Here is a 16,505-nt window from a genome sequence, read left to right as displayed (position 1 = left end):
TGGGAGCAGTAGCGAAGTCAAGAGCGCTCCCGGCAAATTTGACCCGGTGACCTTGACCTGATCATTTGCTGGCAGATTCCGATTCTAGCCAAACCTGAATGCCTTAAAGAGGCTTGCACTGGGGGGTTGTGGAACTGAGCTCTTCTAGGTGAGTAGGAATTTTTTTGGGGGGGAAGGGGAGGGGAATGTTGCCTTGTGTGTGTGAGTGACTGAGACATGGGAAATACCTACTAGAGGTTTGCCTACACTTTGAAATGAGTGTGACTGTTGGAATAAGAATTTTTAGATTCAGGGGAGAGTTCTGACCAAACTTCGGACCGGCAGGGGAAGTCCGGGAAATCCCTTAGGAAAAAAGGGAGGGTTTGGTTAGGCTTCGAACCAACAGAAAGGTCCAGGAAATCCCCTCAGGAGAAAGAGAAAGTCTAGTCAGGCTTCGAGCTGATGGAAAGAAATCCCCTGGGAAAAAAATGGGCAAGCATACTGGTAGCCTGTATGGAACAAATAACCTAGTAAAAAGAATAGGGCCATGTTCTCCATTCAGTTGTGTGTTAGCCCACTGGAACATGTTAAAAACATGTAGTGAAAAAAAGTATTTTAAAAATGTATAAATAATAATAAAAAAACATGTGGCAGTAAAAGTTGCTTTTTAAAAAATGTCTTTTAAAAAGAAAAATGAATGAAAATTTGAAGGGACAAAACCTTCACAGGTCTGGAAATGTTGTTTAATGCTATGTGTGTGAATGTGACTGTGTGTAATCGTTTCCAAACCTACAGGAAGGATAAGACCCTCTAATAATAGTACACAAAAAGTTATTTAGAAAATGAAGCTCATTGGCTTGTGAAAAAGCTCCCTGAAATAATTATAATGATTGGTTTGCATGAAGAAAGCATGAAATGAAATTTTTGTATGTGAAATTGGTTTACACAAAAAGTCTGATTGCAGTACAAATGAGTGTGTGTGGAGGATGCCCCGAGGCCCATAAGGAGTGATAAGGTGAAGTGATCCTGAGACCTGTGAATGCCTGTGTGTTGACCCCACCCCCCCAGAGAGATTCCCTTTCATATAAAGAAACAGTAAGTTGCAAGATTTTTTTTTAAATTTGATTTATATGCCGCCCTTCTCCAAAGACTCAGGGCGGCTTACAATGTGCTCAGCAATAGCCTTCATCCTTTTGTATATTTATACAAAGTCAGCTTATTGCCCCCACAACTGGGTCCTCAATTTACCTACCTTAGAAAGGATGGAAGGCTGAGTCAACCTTGAGCCTTGGCGAGATTCAAACCCTGCAGTAATTGCAGGCAGCTGGTCTTAATAACCAGCTTAATAACAGGGTGCCTTAAACCCCTGTACTACCAAGGCTCTTGGTTGTTGTTGTGAAGCAAGTAAAGATCCCATGGAGGATGTGAGAGAGAAATTTGTGGAGGATGTCTGTGATTTGTTGAGGCTAGAGAGAAATGCAGAGAGGGTTGTTTTGTTGAAAGGACGCTGAATGGAGAAAGGAGGTGAGAATTCTGTGTAGTTTAGACATTTTTCCTCCCTGTATCCCTCCCCCCCCCCGGGTCATTCTTTTACACAAGGACTTTTTGCCTTGGAAGAGCGAGAGAAGCAGGAAAGCCAGGGGGGGGGGCTGCGGGTTTTTGTTCTTTTCACCATTTTTTTTTTCTCTGCCGAGCCAGCCTGAGAAAGACGGGTTAAAGGGTAACATCTGATACCTGTCTTTGGAGAGTTTGCTTCCATCTGAATGGAATCTGAGTCTGACACACTGATTTTGAATACTTAGGAGTCACGGTGCTCCATCCTATGGCATGTTTGTTTTTAAAACAAGTTGTTGCCCTTTTAGGGATTGTTACAGGGATGAATTAGCAATTAGAATATGTAGAAAGAGAGATAAAATACTTAGGGCATTTAATTAATGAAAGAAGTAACAAAAATAACACCTGAAGGAGTTGAGGAAATTTCTAGGCTTGACTGGATATTGTAGGCTGTGAATAGATAATTGTGCTATTTTTAATAAAGACTGGTATGCAAAGAGCCTAGTGTTACATGGATAAGGGAATGGCTTTGAGGGTTTTTATCCAGAAGTGGGGAGGAAAGAGAGTCAGTGGCATTTTTGTTTAAAATGTTAGATCCTGTCTGTTAAGGATTGCCAGATGGTGTTCAAGCAGTGGCGGCTATAACAGGGTTAGTGAGGGAAAGCAGAAAATTGACTTTTGGAGGAGCCCTAGTGCCCCTCCTCAAGTGAGGGTGATCTTGAACCAAAAAGCCACTCGATGGCTGAGAGAGTCAAGGATTTTAAAATATGAGAGTATGCTTATGGAACAAAATGATTTAGTATTAACCATTGATGTTTGTTTGACTCCAGCTCAGTTTTAAGAAGAGACTTAGAAGGACGATCAGATATTGGTGCTGAGAAGGGGTTAATTTGTTTATAGATGGGAAGAGAAAGTGGTAGAAGGTAAGAGAAGGAGTTTTGGTAGAAAGTAGAAAGTTAAGTTGGTCTGCACAGACTTGTGAATTGTATGCCTTAAATCAAGCTTTGAATTCCTTTGAAGCTCCAGGCAACAATCTAGCTGACTTGGAAGCCAGGATGGCAGCGGTAAGAAGGAATTGAATGTTTAATGAAAGTGAGCAGAAGAAGTTAGAGAAAGTGGAAGCAAGCGGAAATGGGTATTGCCTGATGGCAGGCAAATGTTGATTTTGAAAGTACTACATTGTTGTAGAAATAAGGAGCTGAAGCACATTCCTGGGTCAAACAGATCCGTTTATTTGCGCAAAATTCAGGGCTATGTTTGATTGTTGCAACCTGAACAAGTCTCGGCCTCCCTTGGATCGGATCACTGACGCACAAGAAACACACTCGACCAGGAATCGGAGTATCTTGGTTTAATCGGTAACAACAGCTCTCGGTGGAGACCGGATTGCAATGCAAACAAAGACGCGGCTACCGGGAGCCGGCTACAGTGTCCTTTTATAGGGCGAGTGCTGAGTGCTATCAGCTGGGGAGATTCAAAGTTCCCGCAGCTGTCAATCCGGAGGCGCAGCGGTGACGTCATCCACCCCGGTCTTCAACGGAGCGGTGTTGCTCGCAGGATCTCCTCTATGCCCACGCGACCCCGTTAAACACCCGTTTGACACAGGGCCATAGGTCAAGTAATTATGGGGACATCCATGAACTAATTACTTAGTTCCATTCACCAAACTCCACTCTTAACTTTTCTACTGGGTGACAGTTGAGCCTCATCAGAAGATATATTTTACTAATAAGGCAGTCCAGCTGCCTTTAGCCAGCACGTATCCTTAAGTGAATAGATGAGTTCATTCAAAGGTTGCTTAGAGTTCATAGGATTTGATCTGACTTTATATACCTGACTTGGAATGATTATTTCTTTTATTCACCTTTTATCTTCTCTTATTTACCTTATTTCCACCTCATATTCCCCCCCAATGGAAGTTTTTCCATGCATAAACTTTCATTACTGCTTACACAACATTCTATGTCTTCTAATACAGAAAGCTAATATCTACCATTCCACTCAATACACAACATGTGATTAATCTAAGCAAGATAGTACTCTCTCCATTCTTTTCCAGACCCCATTTCGACATATGTGTCTGTATCACGAACTTTTTCTTCAATAAAGCGCTCTGTTAACACGAACGCCTTCTCCTTTTGTATCTCTTTTACTGCTCTGATAGATAGCTGTCTCAGCACAGGGATTACACAAGGAATAAAAGCCAAGCCTGCCACAGAACAAATCAACAAAAACAATATTTGTTTAATCCACCCGGATCCAGGCACCCAAGAAAACCACATGTCCGGTGTTTGTAATCTTTGACCTATCTTGGATGCCCTATCCTGTAAATCCTTGGCAATTCCTCTGACCACACCTGATTTATTCATGTAGAAGCAACAATCTTCTCCCAGAAATACACACACACCTCCTCTCTCTGCGGTTAGGAGGTCTAAGGCACGTCGGTTTTGTAAGACCACTGCAGCCAATGAGTCTATCTGATCTTGGACCTCGACTAAAGTCCCAGCTATTTGATTCAAGCTTTCTTGAAATTCTTCTGATAATTGCTGAAACTGAACTACTGAGTGTGTTAAACCACCTATCCCTGTTCCCACTGCAGTTCCTATTCCCATGACTACTAATAGTGGGATTAGGATGGGTACCCGTTTTTGAACATGTCCCATGAGAGGAACAGGGATGGTATGTTCTCCACTGACAACACCTATTTTAGGAAAAAGGTGTACTAGTGTGCATGTTCCAGTCCAATTTGTTGGTAAACATAAATACGCATCTTTCCCACAATAAAAGAAAACTCCCTTTTCCCCTACACACATGCCTATGTTCATGGAGAAAGCATGGGCTCGATGGTTCTTTACATTAGTCCAGACTCCCAAAGTCCCTGCTACAAACATTCCGGCCAGGGGCTGTAATGGGACTTCTAGGGAAGGGTCCCTTTGCTTATCTCTGATGATTGGGCCTTCTAGAAGATATCGGGAGGTATTATTCCCAGGGGGAAAGAGGATACATAGGCCCGTGCTGGATCTAATGGAGAGCCAAATAGGGAAACGAGGGGGTTGAAATGGACTGGGGCACCTTTCCAGGGAGGCATTTCCGGATCCCTTCCATCCTCCCCATCTTGTGACTGTGGCAGTAGGTGGTAGTGAGAAAGTGACCTTATGACGAGATGAGTGATGTGCAGAAGGAAAAAGATCTTTGGTTATTTTTACATCCATAAGGTCTGTTTTAGGACCAAAGGAAATTTCTGATGAACATTGTTCTTCTCTGAGGGATCCTACAGGCCTACCAGGTTTCTGATATCTCTTTACACACAGTGAAGGTGTTCCTATGAGTTCCACACCAGTGGCTATTGGGCCAGCAATAGGGAGGCGGCTTTTTCCCAGCCGTTGGAATGCCTTATAAAAATCTCCTTGTATTGGAGATACTGGTGCTTTATTCCTACTATCTTTTTCAAGGACTATTGTAGCTTTTGTCCTTGCCCAGAGTTGTGGTTTGACAGGAACTGCATGATAAGATGAGGGGCTGGCAGATAAACACAACCAGCATTTTTCACCGAAGTTAGGGTCATACTGATTAACAAGATCTTGACCCACTTCCAGTATCCTTGATATGTAATCTCCTCTTCTTAGTTGTTGCATGGGCCCATTCTCCTTTTCTATTCCCCCCGGTACTGGGATTGTTAAACTCTTGACCTCAGGTTTAGGAGTGGGTTTAGGTCTAAGGCTCCCTCCCCACCTTATGATACCACGCTGTTGGCGGGAGTGGACTTTACCCAAAGGGTCCTCATTTAGTGTCCTGATGCTGTTGTTTCCCCTGGGATTCTTGACATCTTCAATTCCTTCTACAGGTACAAGGGGAATTTCTTGAACATCCACACAACATGGGGAACTACTGTTCAAGCTAGCATCACTCACTAGACCCTTGGCTAATAGTACCCACAACCCCAAATAAATCATCGTGACTTTATTCCCACACCCACAGGGCCTTTAAGAGCGCAAGACCCGAAGTTTACAAGTTCACCAGGTCCGGAAGAGCTGTAGAAGTGTATGTAACTTGGGTGAGGTCAATCTCAGTTGGATCCCTGGGTTTCCCACAGAGCAGGTCCTTGTACATATAAAACAATACTCCCAGAAGTACTAAACCAGTGGTGGCCCAGAGTCCCCACACCCAATCTTCCCAAACCATGAGTGTGTGTGTTTTTGATAAGTGCTTGCTGAATACTATCACTGTTAATGGGTTTTTACATTACAATTTACAATCGTGGAATGTTGTCTTTCTCCGTTCCAAGCTTCGGCCGTGCGTAGAGAACCAGCTTCCGGGGTGGTTCAGCAAAGCTTGACGATCACCACCGTGCGTTGAGAGCCCATTGCCGGTAGGACTCAGCAGGGTGTATTCTTCTTGAACCTCAACACCAAGGGCCGGTCAGTTGTTGTCACCTGGTATGTGACTGGATCACTTTGGTCTGCGGGCTTCAGTCTTGTCCAGTGGATCCAGGACCGTCCTTCCAAGGTCTTAACTGCAAGAGGTGAACACATCACAACAGTATATGGCCCTTTCCATCTAGGTTTTAAAGGCTCATTTTTCCAATGTTTTATCCATACTCTATCACCTGGTTTGTAGTTGTGACCTGCAGTGGTAATGGGGGGGGGGTCTGCATTCCTGCATATAATGCCTCAGTTTGTTGACATAATTGTTGTGCTGTTGTAACTGCAAAAGTAATTTTCTTACTTCTACCCCCCCTTTTTGAACTAAATCTGGCGAGCCTTGAAAGTGGTGCTTGAACAAGGCAGGGGGTCTCCCATACAGAAGTTCGAAAGGAGACAGCTGGTATTTGGTTCGAGGGGCTGTTCTAAAAATATACAAGGCCATGGGGAAAACTTGAAGCCATGGCAAGTGGGTTTCTAAGCACAGTTTTGTAATGATTGCTTTCAATGAGCGATTAGCCCTTTCACATTTCCCGCCAGATTGAGGCCGAAATGAACAGTGATACCTCCATTTCAGGCCTGCAGCTTCAGCCAAATGGCGATTTATACGTTGCACAAATTCTGGGCCATTGTCAGAGCTGATGGTAGATGGACATCCAAATCTAGGGATTATTTCCTTTAAAAGAAAGCGTGCTACTTGTATAGCTAACTTATTTCGAGTGGGGAAGGCCTCTATCCATCCAGAGTAAGTGTCAATGAAAATGAGCAACGCTTTATAACCATGGCATTTGGGCATATCAGTAAAATCCACCATTAAATAGTCCATGGGTAAGTAGGAGATTGGCTGCTGTCCTGGTGGTAAACGCGGTCCTTGCTTAGCATTCACTTGTGCGCACGTAGGACATTGGGAAGTTGCCTTGGCAACCAGACTCTGCAAGTTGGGTATGTAGAATGTTGCTTGCAACTGTTGGGCCAAAGCAGTTTTGCCACTATGTGAGGTTTGGTGTGCCTCCGATGCTAAAGGCCAGGCAAGTGAAACTGGTACCACTAGGCGATTGTCTGGAAGAGTATACCATCCCCTCACCAGATTGGCTTTCAAATCTCCTTCGGCTTTCTCCTTCTCTACCTGAGTATAGGTGGGATAAGATCTTTCAATGTAGGATTCAACTTCTTGTGCCATATAGAGATAATAATCATTCCTATCCAGAGGCAGGTGTGCTGCCAATTTGGCCTCTCTATCAGCAAATCGATTGCCTTGTGCAACGAGTGTGTCTGCTTTCTGATGACCCGGACAATGGATGACAGCTAAAGATTTGGGAAGTTGTGCAGCAGAAATCAGCCTTTTAATTAAAGGGGCATGTTGAATTGATTTGCCTGTAGAGTCAGTGAAGCCCCTTTCCTTGTAAATAGCTGCATGTGCTTGAATAGTCAAAAAGGCATATTTACTGTCCGTGTACACATTAATAGTCTTTTCTGTGGCTAATTCTAATGCTCGGATGAGTCCCCACAATTCAGCTGCTTGGGCACTGGTACCCACTGGAAGAGAGGCACTTTCAATAACTGCGTGTTGGCTAACTATAGCATATCCTGCATAACGAGCTCCTTTCTCCATAAAGCTTGAGCCATCAGTGAACCATGTAAGCTGGGCATTTGGAAGAGGGGTGTCAGTCAAGTCTGGTCTACAGCAATACTGATGATCTAACACATGTAGGCAGTCATGCAGCGGGAGGGATGCATCAGGGACAGGCATGAGGGTAGCTGGATTAATAGTGGCACATTGGTGAAGACATATCTGGGGTTTTTCTAACAGCAGAGCCTGATATTTATGCAATCTCTGGTTACTTATCCACAAGTGTCCTTTGTTTTCTAGGATAGTTTGCAACGCATGGGATGTGTAGACTGCTACTTCTGAGGTAAAAGTTAGTTTGTTTGTGTCTCTCATAAGTTCTGCCACAGCGGCCAAAATTTTAAGACAGTGTGGCCAGCCTTGAGCCGGGCTGTCCAATTGTTTGGATAAGTAAGCCACTGGCCGTTGCCATGATCCTTGCTGTTGAGTTAATACCCCTATTGCCACATTCTGACGGACATCCACATAAAGACGAAAGGATTTGGAAAGGTCTGGCAACCCTAAAGCTGGAGAGGATGTAAGTGCTTCTTTTAAATGACCTAATGCATTTGTTTGTTCTTTGCCCCATTCAAACGGGTCTGTTTCTGCTCCCCGGGTTGAAGCATACAGGGGTTTGGCAAGTAAGGCAAAATTAGGAATCCACAAGCGACAAAAGCCCATGACTCCCAAAATGCCTCGCAGTTCTTTTCGATTTTTCGGTGGGGGCAGCTGCAAGATTGCCTGTTTCCTAGGTAATCCTAAATTTCTCTGACCTTGAGATAGCATGTATCCCAAATACGTGACCTCTTTCTTTACTAATTGAGCCTTTTTTCTTGAAGCTCTGTATCCACAGTCTTTCAGTAATTCAAGGAGGGTTTGGGTATTTTTGAAACAGTTCTCCTGAGTGGTTCCTGTTACTAACACATCATCTACATATTGAAGGAGACAGTCCCCTTCCTGAACAGGTTGGAAGTATTGCAAGTCCTGAGCCAAGGTGTGCCCAAAAAGGGTAGGGGAATTCTTAAAGCCTTGGGGTAATCTGGTCCAGGTATACTGGCAATGTCTACGCAATTTAGAGTCTTTCCATTCAAAGGCAAACAAGTCTTGGCTATCAGGATGTAAGGGTATAGTGAAGAAAGCGTCTTTTAGGTCTATGACGGAAAACCATGCGGCTGAAGGAGGGATGGTCCCCAGCAAAACGTAGGGATTAGGCACTATCGCGTGTAGCGTGACCATGGCGCTGTTAATTAGGTGAAGATCTTGCGCCGGTCTCCACCCCCCATCTGGTTTTTTTATGGGCAAAATTGCTGTATTCCATGGGGATTGAGTTTGTCTGAGTATCCCAGCAGCTAAGTATTTGTCAATTAAAACTTGAATGGCTTCAGCCGCTTCTTGAGGAACATAATACTGAGGTACTCTGATGGGCTTGTATCCTGATTTCAGTTTAACTTCTACTGGGGAGGCAAATTTTGCTAGCCCAGGGGGGTTATCTTCTGCCCGCAGAGTAGGAACATTAAATTCTTTCCATAAACTTTCCTGAGTTGAATCTTGCATTAACATTAATCGCCAAGTTTCTTCCACTGGATGTGACACTGTTAAATACTGTCCATTTTCATTAAAGGACATGGTGGCTCTTAATTTAAAAAGTAGATCTCTTCCTAATAGAGGAACTGGGCATTCAGGCATATACAAGAATTGGTGTTCTACTAGGCCGTTCCCAACCTTGCATTTAACTGGTTTCAGGAGGCTGTGTGTGGCTGGGGTGCCTGACACTCCTTGAACTCTGACTTTTTCCTTTGACAAAGGGGCTACTTGTTTATTAACTACTGATCGGCTGGCTCCGGTATCAATCATCATGCGGACTTGACGTCCTCCCACCCATAAATCCATCATGGGCTCCGGGGGTGGGTCCGTGGGGCCCTGGCCTCTTCAGTCATCCCATTCCATTTCAGCCAGGCCGATTACTTCCTCATTCCGGTATGACTGGCTGGGTGGAATGAATTGCCTGTCAGCCCCCCTTCTTCCTCTGCAATCTCCTCTATTTCCTCTCATGCTTCGTCCTCGAAAGACACCTCTCTGATTTCCTCTCATCATCTGTGACCCACGCCCATAAGATTCTTCTCTGGATTCCCTTCTTCTATGGGGACATTGTCTTTGCCAATGCCCCTCCTCTTTACAAATTGCACATTGATTGGGTCCCAAAATGACCCCCTCGAGTGCCAGAGCGAACATCTCTGTCTTCTTTCTCTCTTTAGCAGCCTGTCTTTTTTCCTCTTCTTTCTCTCTGTTCAGATATACCTTTCTAGCCACTTCTAAAAGTTCTGTAGTATTCTTGCCTAGTGTTCCGTCCAAGCGTTGTAATTTCTTTCTAATGTCTGGAGCACTCTGGCTTATAAAACGTTCATTCAACATGAATCTATTTGCTGGATCTTCTATGGGTATTCCAGTATTTATTTTATAAGATTCTACTAATCTGGTTAGAAAACTTTCAGGACTTTCATCTCTTTCTTGAAATATTGTTGCAGTCTTAGCGTAATTAACAGGACCTTTTGCAGCTTCTCTTAAACTGTTTAAGCACAAGAGGCGGTAATCATGTAATTGAGTTAAATGCTGAGCATTGTTTGCGTCCCACTGGGGGTCATTCTCAGCCCTCACTCTTGTCTTGTCAGCTGCCTGATTCATATCAGGAAACATACGAGTTAATACCTTTTCTTTAGCAATCTTGAATTTTTCTCTATCTTCCATGGAGAGTAAGGTATTTAACAGTTGTTGAATATCTCCCCAGGTGGGCTTATGAGTTTGCATAATGGTGTTAAAAAGGTCTATAATTTCATATGGCTTTCGGCTAAATGGCCCATACTGTTGCTTCCAGTTGAGCAGGTCTGTAGTTGTAAATGGCTGGTACTGGAACAATGAACGAATCGCAGGGGGGCCTTGACCATTCATTTCATGAGTTAACATCTCCCTTAAGGGGGCCAGCGTTTCTGCTTTCTTAAGACTGGTTTGACTTCTAGTTCTGGAGCTTATAGGTTGAGATTCTCCATCTGTTTCTTCCCCTTCACTTTTGACTTCTCTTTTGACTTGCAAATGACACTTTTGAGGTTGAATAGTTTTTGGCGTTTCATTTGCTGGCAGTGGTGGGGAAAGGTTTGGTCTTGGGGGTATGGGATGAGGGGGAGCATAAGGGGGAGGGCGACTAACTTCTTCTTCTTCCTCCTGACTGAAAACTTTGTTTTTAGATATCTTTCTGTGGGTTTTATTTTTCTCTTTCATCAGGCACACTTTCACACACTCCTGCTGACATTTCTTAAGCCATGGGGGAGCTGCCTTTTGAGCAATCTGCCACTGGTCTATGTATGGAAACTGGTCCCAATGGCCCTCCCGAGTAATGACCCGATGTGCCTTGGATATCACTATTGGGTCCACTGACCCTTCTTCTGACCACCCTATGCCAAGAGCTGGCCATGTTTCTTTACATAACATCTCCAAGGTTTCGGGATTACACTGGGAGTCACCATAAGTTCCACTGTAGGCACTTTTGAAATTGGCTAACATACACTGCAACGGTGTCCGTGGGACATGGCTGTTTACCACCCCCATCCTAACAACACTACCACTGGCCCAAGACGCTGGACGTTCCAACAGTCGTCTATGGGAACCGCAATGGTTTAACCACCCACGCCAAAGAAATTCCTCACTGGGAGCTTTAGGACGACACCTTGCTCCCTGGGGGGTTAATCAGGCCCCCCCTTCCACCCAAAAGGGGTAGGTAACCTTTTTACTTATACTTGCCTGATGCTTTTCTTGTCCTGGTGGCCACCTGTGGAAAGGTACGGATCTGGTCTGACCTGAGGATCCTTGACTGGTCTGCTTCTTCACAGCAGGGCTCACGGCGTCTTCTCAGCGAAAGATTCTCTTAGACTTCAATGGAGTCTTTGTGGCCGGCCTGTGAACGTTTCCCTGGAAAGGCGTCGAATCCTGACGGGAGCAGCCGTCAGGCAGAACAAGTGTCTTTGTTCCTCAGTCTCTTCGTGGTCGCCAGAAAATGTTGTAGAAATAAAGAACTGAAGCACATTCCTGGGTCAGACAGATCTGTTTATTTTGCGCAAAGATTCAGGGCTTTGTTTGAAAGTTGCAACCTGAATGAATATTGGTCATTTTTCTATTACTTAAATATGTTTTCAAGACAAAGAGTCCCATGAGCCTTTTCCGGCTTCCATATATGGTTACATTAAAAATACATTTCACTTACATTACACTTTACTAATTATCAAACCATTACATGCTACTTAATACAATTATTTTGGCTATACACTTTCACTACTTCATGATTTAACCATTATACCTTAACTAACCCATCACTTCATGTTTTACAACTGTTCTTTAAAAGCTGTAATGTGTAAATGCAGAAATTATGACTATACTTTTAAACAATAAATAACTTTTTGCATCCCCTGTATCCGTCCAGATGTTCACATTTGATTCTGTTAAGAAGATGTATAGAATCAGAGAGTTGGACACAGGGCCATAGGTCAAGTGATTAGGGGGACATCCATGAACTAATTGCTCAGTTCTATTCACCAAACTCCATTCTTAACTTTTCTGCTGGATGACAGCTGAGCCTCATCAGAAGATATATTTGACTAATAAGGCAGTCCAGCTGCTTTTAGCCAGCACGTATCTTTAAGTGAATAGATGAGCTCATTCAAAGGTTGCTTAGAGTTCATAGGATTTGATCTGACTTTATATACCTGACTTGGAATGATTATTTCTTTTATTCACCTTTTATTTTCTCTTATTTATCCTGATGCCATCTCAATGCAGTGTGGGTTCCAGACAGATGAGCTGTATTCGAGAATTGGTCTAGCAAATGTTTTGTATGCTCTGATTAGTAGTGTAATATTACCAGAGAAGAAGCTACACAAGATTAGGTTTACAACCCTTAATGCCTTTTTGGCCATGTTGTTACAGTGGGCTTTGGCACTTAGATAATTTGATATGAGTACTCCAAGGTCCTTGACAGAGTGAGGGTCATCTACAAGGTCATGTCCACTTAGCTTGTATTTAGTGTTCTGATTCTTTTTGCCAATGTGTAAGACAGAGCATTTGTTGGTTGAGATTTGGAGTTGCCAATTTTTTGACCATTCCGACACAAAGTCAAGGTCTTTTTGAAGGGTAGCAGCATTGTTGGTAGTGTTAAATAGTTTAACATCATCGGCGAAGAGAACACAGTTGCTTATAATACGTGAAGTGCTCAAACACTGGAGTTTTTTTTTAAAGAAGAGATTGGATAACTATTTATCTGAAATGTTATAGGGCTTCCTGCCTGAGCAGGGGTTGAACTAGAAGTCCTCCAAAGATCCTTCCAACTCTGTTATTCTGTTAAAAGGGTTGTATGTTATTTAGAAGCAACAATGAAGGAGGAAATAACATTCGATAGGGAGATAGCATTCCAGGAGCAACAAACTTTTAGAGAGGGTAAAACAGCAATGAGATGTTGTCAAAGAACTCCCCCCTCCAATTCTTTCCAGTTTTGGGTTGGGTTTTTCTTTTTAAATGCTATCTCTTTTCTCCTACATTAAAGGGATCAGCCTGGATGAGATATGTACTCCAGTCAATAGGATATCTATATCCAGGAGTGGGACTGAAAAATTTTAGCAACTGGTTCTCTGCCTGGTTGCTGGATGGGCGTGGCCAAGGGGGCATGGCCTACTTGGCCTCCTGCACCATGGCTGGGGGGAGGGGGGCATTTTCACCCTCCCCAGGCTCTGGAGGATTTCTTTGAGCCTCCGGGAGGGCAAAAACTGCCTCCTGAGGGCTCCAGAGGCCCTCTGGAGGCCGGAAATGGGCCTGTTTTCAAACTTCCGGTACTTCCGGTAGGCCCATTTTTCACCCTCCTAGAGCCTCCACACGGGTCTTGCACTCATCTGTCATCCAAAACAGGCCATGTGGAGGCTCCTGAAAGGGGCGGGGCAGGGTAGGTGGGGCCAGCCAGTCCTTGCAACTACCGGTTCAGCAAACCAGTCGTAAAATTAGCATCCGATTCTCCTGAACTGTTCCGAACTGGCTGAATCCCACCCCTGACTATATCTTCTACCTCCCTAAATTGGAACTTTATCCCTATAGACAAGATTGGAATTAAATATGAGTAAAGGATCCCATTTACAAGCATGTCTGCAAGAGTCGTGGTGGCGCAGTAGTTAGAATGCAGTATTGTAGCTAATTCTGCTGACTGCAGGCAGTTCAATCCTTCCTTCCTTCCTTCCTTCCTTCCTTTATTCCTTCCTTCCTTCCTTCCTTTCTTCCTTCCTTCCTTCCTTCCTTCCTTCCTTCCTTCCTTCCTTCCTTCCTTCCTTCCTTTCTTTCTTTCTTTCTTTCTTTCTTTCTTTCTTTAGATCTATATACCGCCCTACTCCTGAAGGACTCAGGGCGGTGAACAGGCACAAAAATAAAATACAAAAATACAAAAATGTAAAAGCAAAAATAAAACCAGATTAAACAATTTAGCCAGAGACAAATTTAAAACATCCCAATAATTTAAAAACAGATTTAAAATTTTCAATTTAAAAGAAAAGGAGGGGGGGAAGGTTAGGCCAGGCCAGCTTGCTGGAATAGAAAGGTCTTAAGAGCGCAGCGGAAAGTGCGCAGATCCGGGATCCTCCGTATCTCCAGGGGAAGCTCGTTCCAGATAGTGGGTGTTAGGATATGGTTTGAGCCTAACAGTTGTCCAGGCAATATATGTGTACTGTAACTTTAATCTGTAAATGTATTATGTTACTTTAAAGGTATTCATTGTAATGCTGAGTCATGCTGTAATTAGGTAATGACTGGTTGTGAGAGTATTTAAGCAAGGTATTGTAATGTATTCAGTTTGATGATGAAGCTGAGATGATATGCTACCATTGAGAGGAGTTGATATCTGCTAATCATCGTTGGATGGATCTGTTACCATCGTGGTTTGTGAACCAGAGTGAGTTTGTTATTCTAACCAACTACTGTCTGTTTGGTGGGAAGATATCTGTAACTACTGGACTGATTTAAATGGCAAAGACTTGGAATTTGTTTAAAGATGATGAGACTGTTTTCTACTATAAAGTAAGCTTTTGATAAACCAGTTTGCATAACTCTTATTCATTGCTCTCAGCAACATTTCCTTGTGCATTTACTCTGCTGGTTGGTAACACAACACCAATATCCTTAACAGTGGGTGCCCCCACAGAGAAGGCCCTCTCCCTGAGGACCGCCAGTCGACACTGTTTGGCCGACGACACCCGGAGGAGCCCCTCTCTATGAGAATGTACTGGGTGTACCTAATGAGCTCAAGGTTGACTAAGCCTTCCATCCTTTCGAGATTGGTAAAATAAAGACACAGCTTGTTTGAGGCAATAGGATGACTGTGTAAACTGCTTAGAGAGGGCTGTAAAGCACTGTGAAGCGGTATATAAATCTAAGTGTTCTGGTTTATATGTAATTGGGATGTAGTATGATCTGGATGATGACTGAAAAACCACAATACCCATTTCTTTCTATCACCCATCTCCTCCCACTTATGACTGTATGACTGTAACCTTGTTGCCAGTATCCTTAAGATTTATATTGATTGTTTCCCTATGACTATCATTAAGTATTGTACCTTATGATTCTTGATGAATGTATCTTTTCTTTTGTGTACACTGAAAGCCTATGCACCAAGACAAATTCCTTCTGTGTCCAATCACACCTGGCCAATAAAGAATTCCATTCCATTCTATTCCATTCCATTCCATTCCATTCCATTCCATTCCATTCCATTCCATTCCATTCCATTCCATTCCATTCCATTCTATTCTATTCCATTCCATTCCATTCCATTCCATTCCATTCCATTCCATTCCATTCCATTCCATTCCAATCTAAACTCCATTCTTTCTTTTCAGGACCCTGGTGAGCTCCTGTTTTTTGCTCCACAAGTTCCATAAGATGATAATAAGCTTATATAGGTAGTCCTCGACTTATGACCGCAACTGAACCCAACATTTCTATTGCTAAGTGAGACATTTGTTCAGTGAATTTTGTCCCATTTTACGACTTTCCTTGCCACAGCTGTTAAGTGAATCATTGCAGTTGTTAAATTAGTAACACAGTTGTTAAGTGAATCAGGCTTCCCCATTGACTTTGCTGGCCAGAAGGTCGCACAAGGGGATCACATGATCCTGGGACACAGCAACTGTCATAAATATGAATAAAAATTCAACCAAGTGCCTGAATTTTGATCACTTGATCATGCAGATGCTACAGGGGTCACGAGTGTGAAAACTGGTCATAAGACACTTTTTTTCAGTGATGTTGTAATTTTGAACAGTCACTAAATGAACTGTCGTAATTTGAGAACCACCTGACCACGAGGTGGCTATTTCAGTAACACAGCCATTGCAGGTTCCTTCTGGATGGTAATTTTATGTACACTTTTATGTACACTGAGAGCATATGTACCAAGACAAATTCCTTGTGTGGCCAATAAAAGAATTCTATTCTATTCTATCTATTAAGCTCCATGCTTTTTCAAGAGGCAACTGGACTTTATGTTTTTTCTTTGAAGATGTTTCGTTTTCTCATCCAATAAGTTTCTTCAGGGCTCAGCCATGACTTGGATGATTGAGAATCTTTATAGACATTTAAGTTCCATGGTTTACATGGAGAAAATAAGAGTGGGATAAGGTGCAGAAAAAGTTAGGGTGAAGGAGATGCCTCATCTACATTCTTTTAGCGGATTTTGTCCTTTTTTCTTTGCTCTCAGCCTTTCCCTTAACTTTCTGTTTGAAGGGTGGAAGAGAAAATTGGTCAGTATTTTAACAAACTAAACAGATTTATTCTTTACAAATGGAGTCACAAATAAATAGCGACAAGGAGGATATTAAAAGGCATATCTTAAGGATATAGAAAGTGAAATACAGATAGTAAATACA

The sequence above is a fragment of the Pituophis catenifer genome, unplaced genomic scaffold (assembly GCF_029215685.1).
Source record: "Pituophis catenifer annectens isolate HBS135680 unplaced genomic scaffold, rPitCat1.0.hap2 SCAF_15, whole genome shotgun sequence".
NCBI lineage: Eukaryota > Metazoa > Chordata > Lepidosauria > Squamata > Colubridae > Pituophis > Pituophis catenifer.
This window is presented reverse-complemented; position numbering follows the sequence as displayed.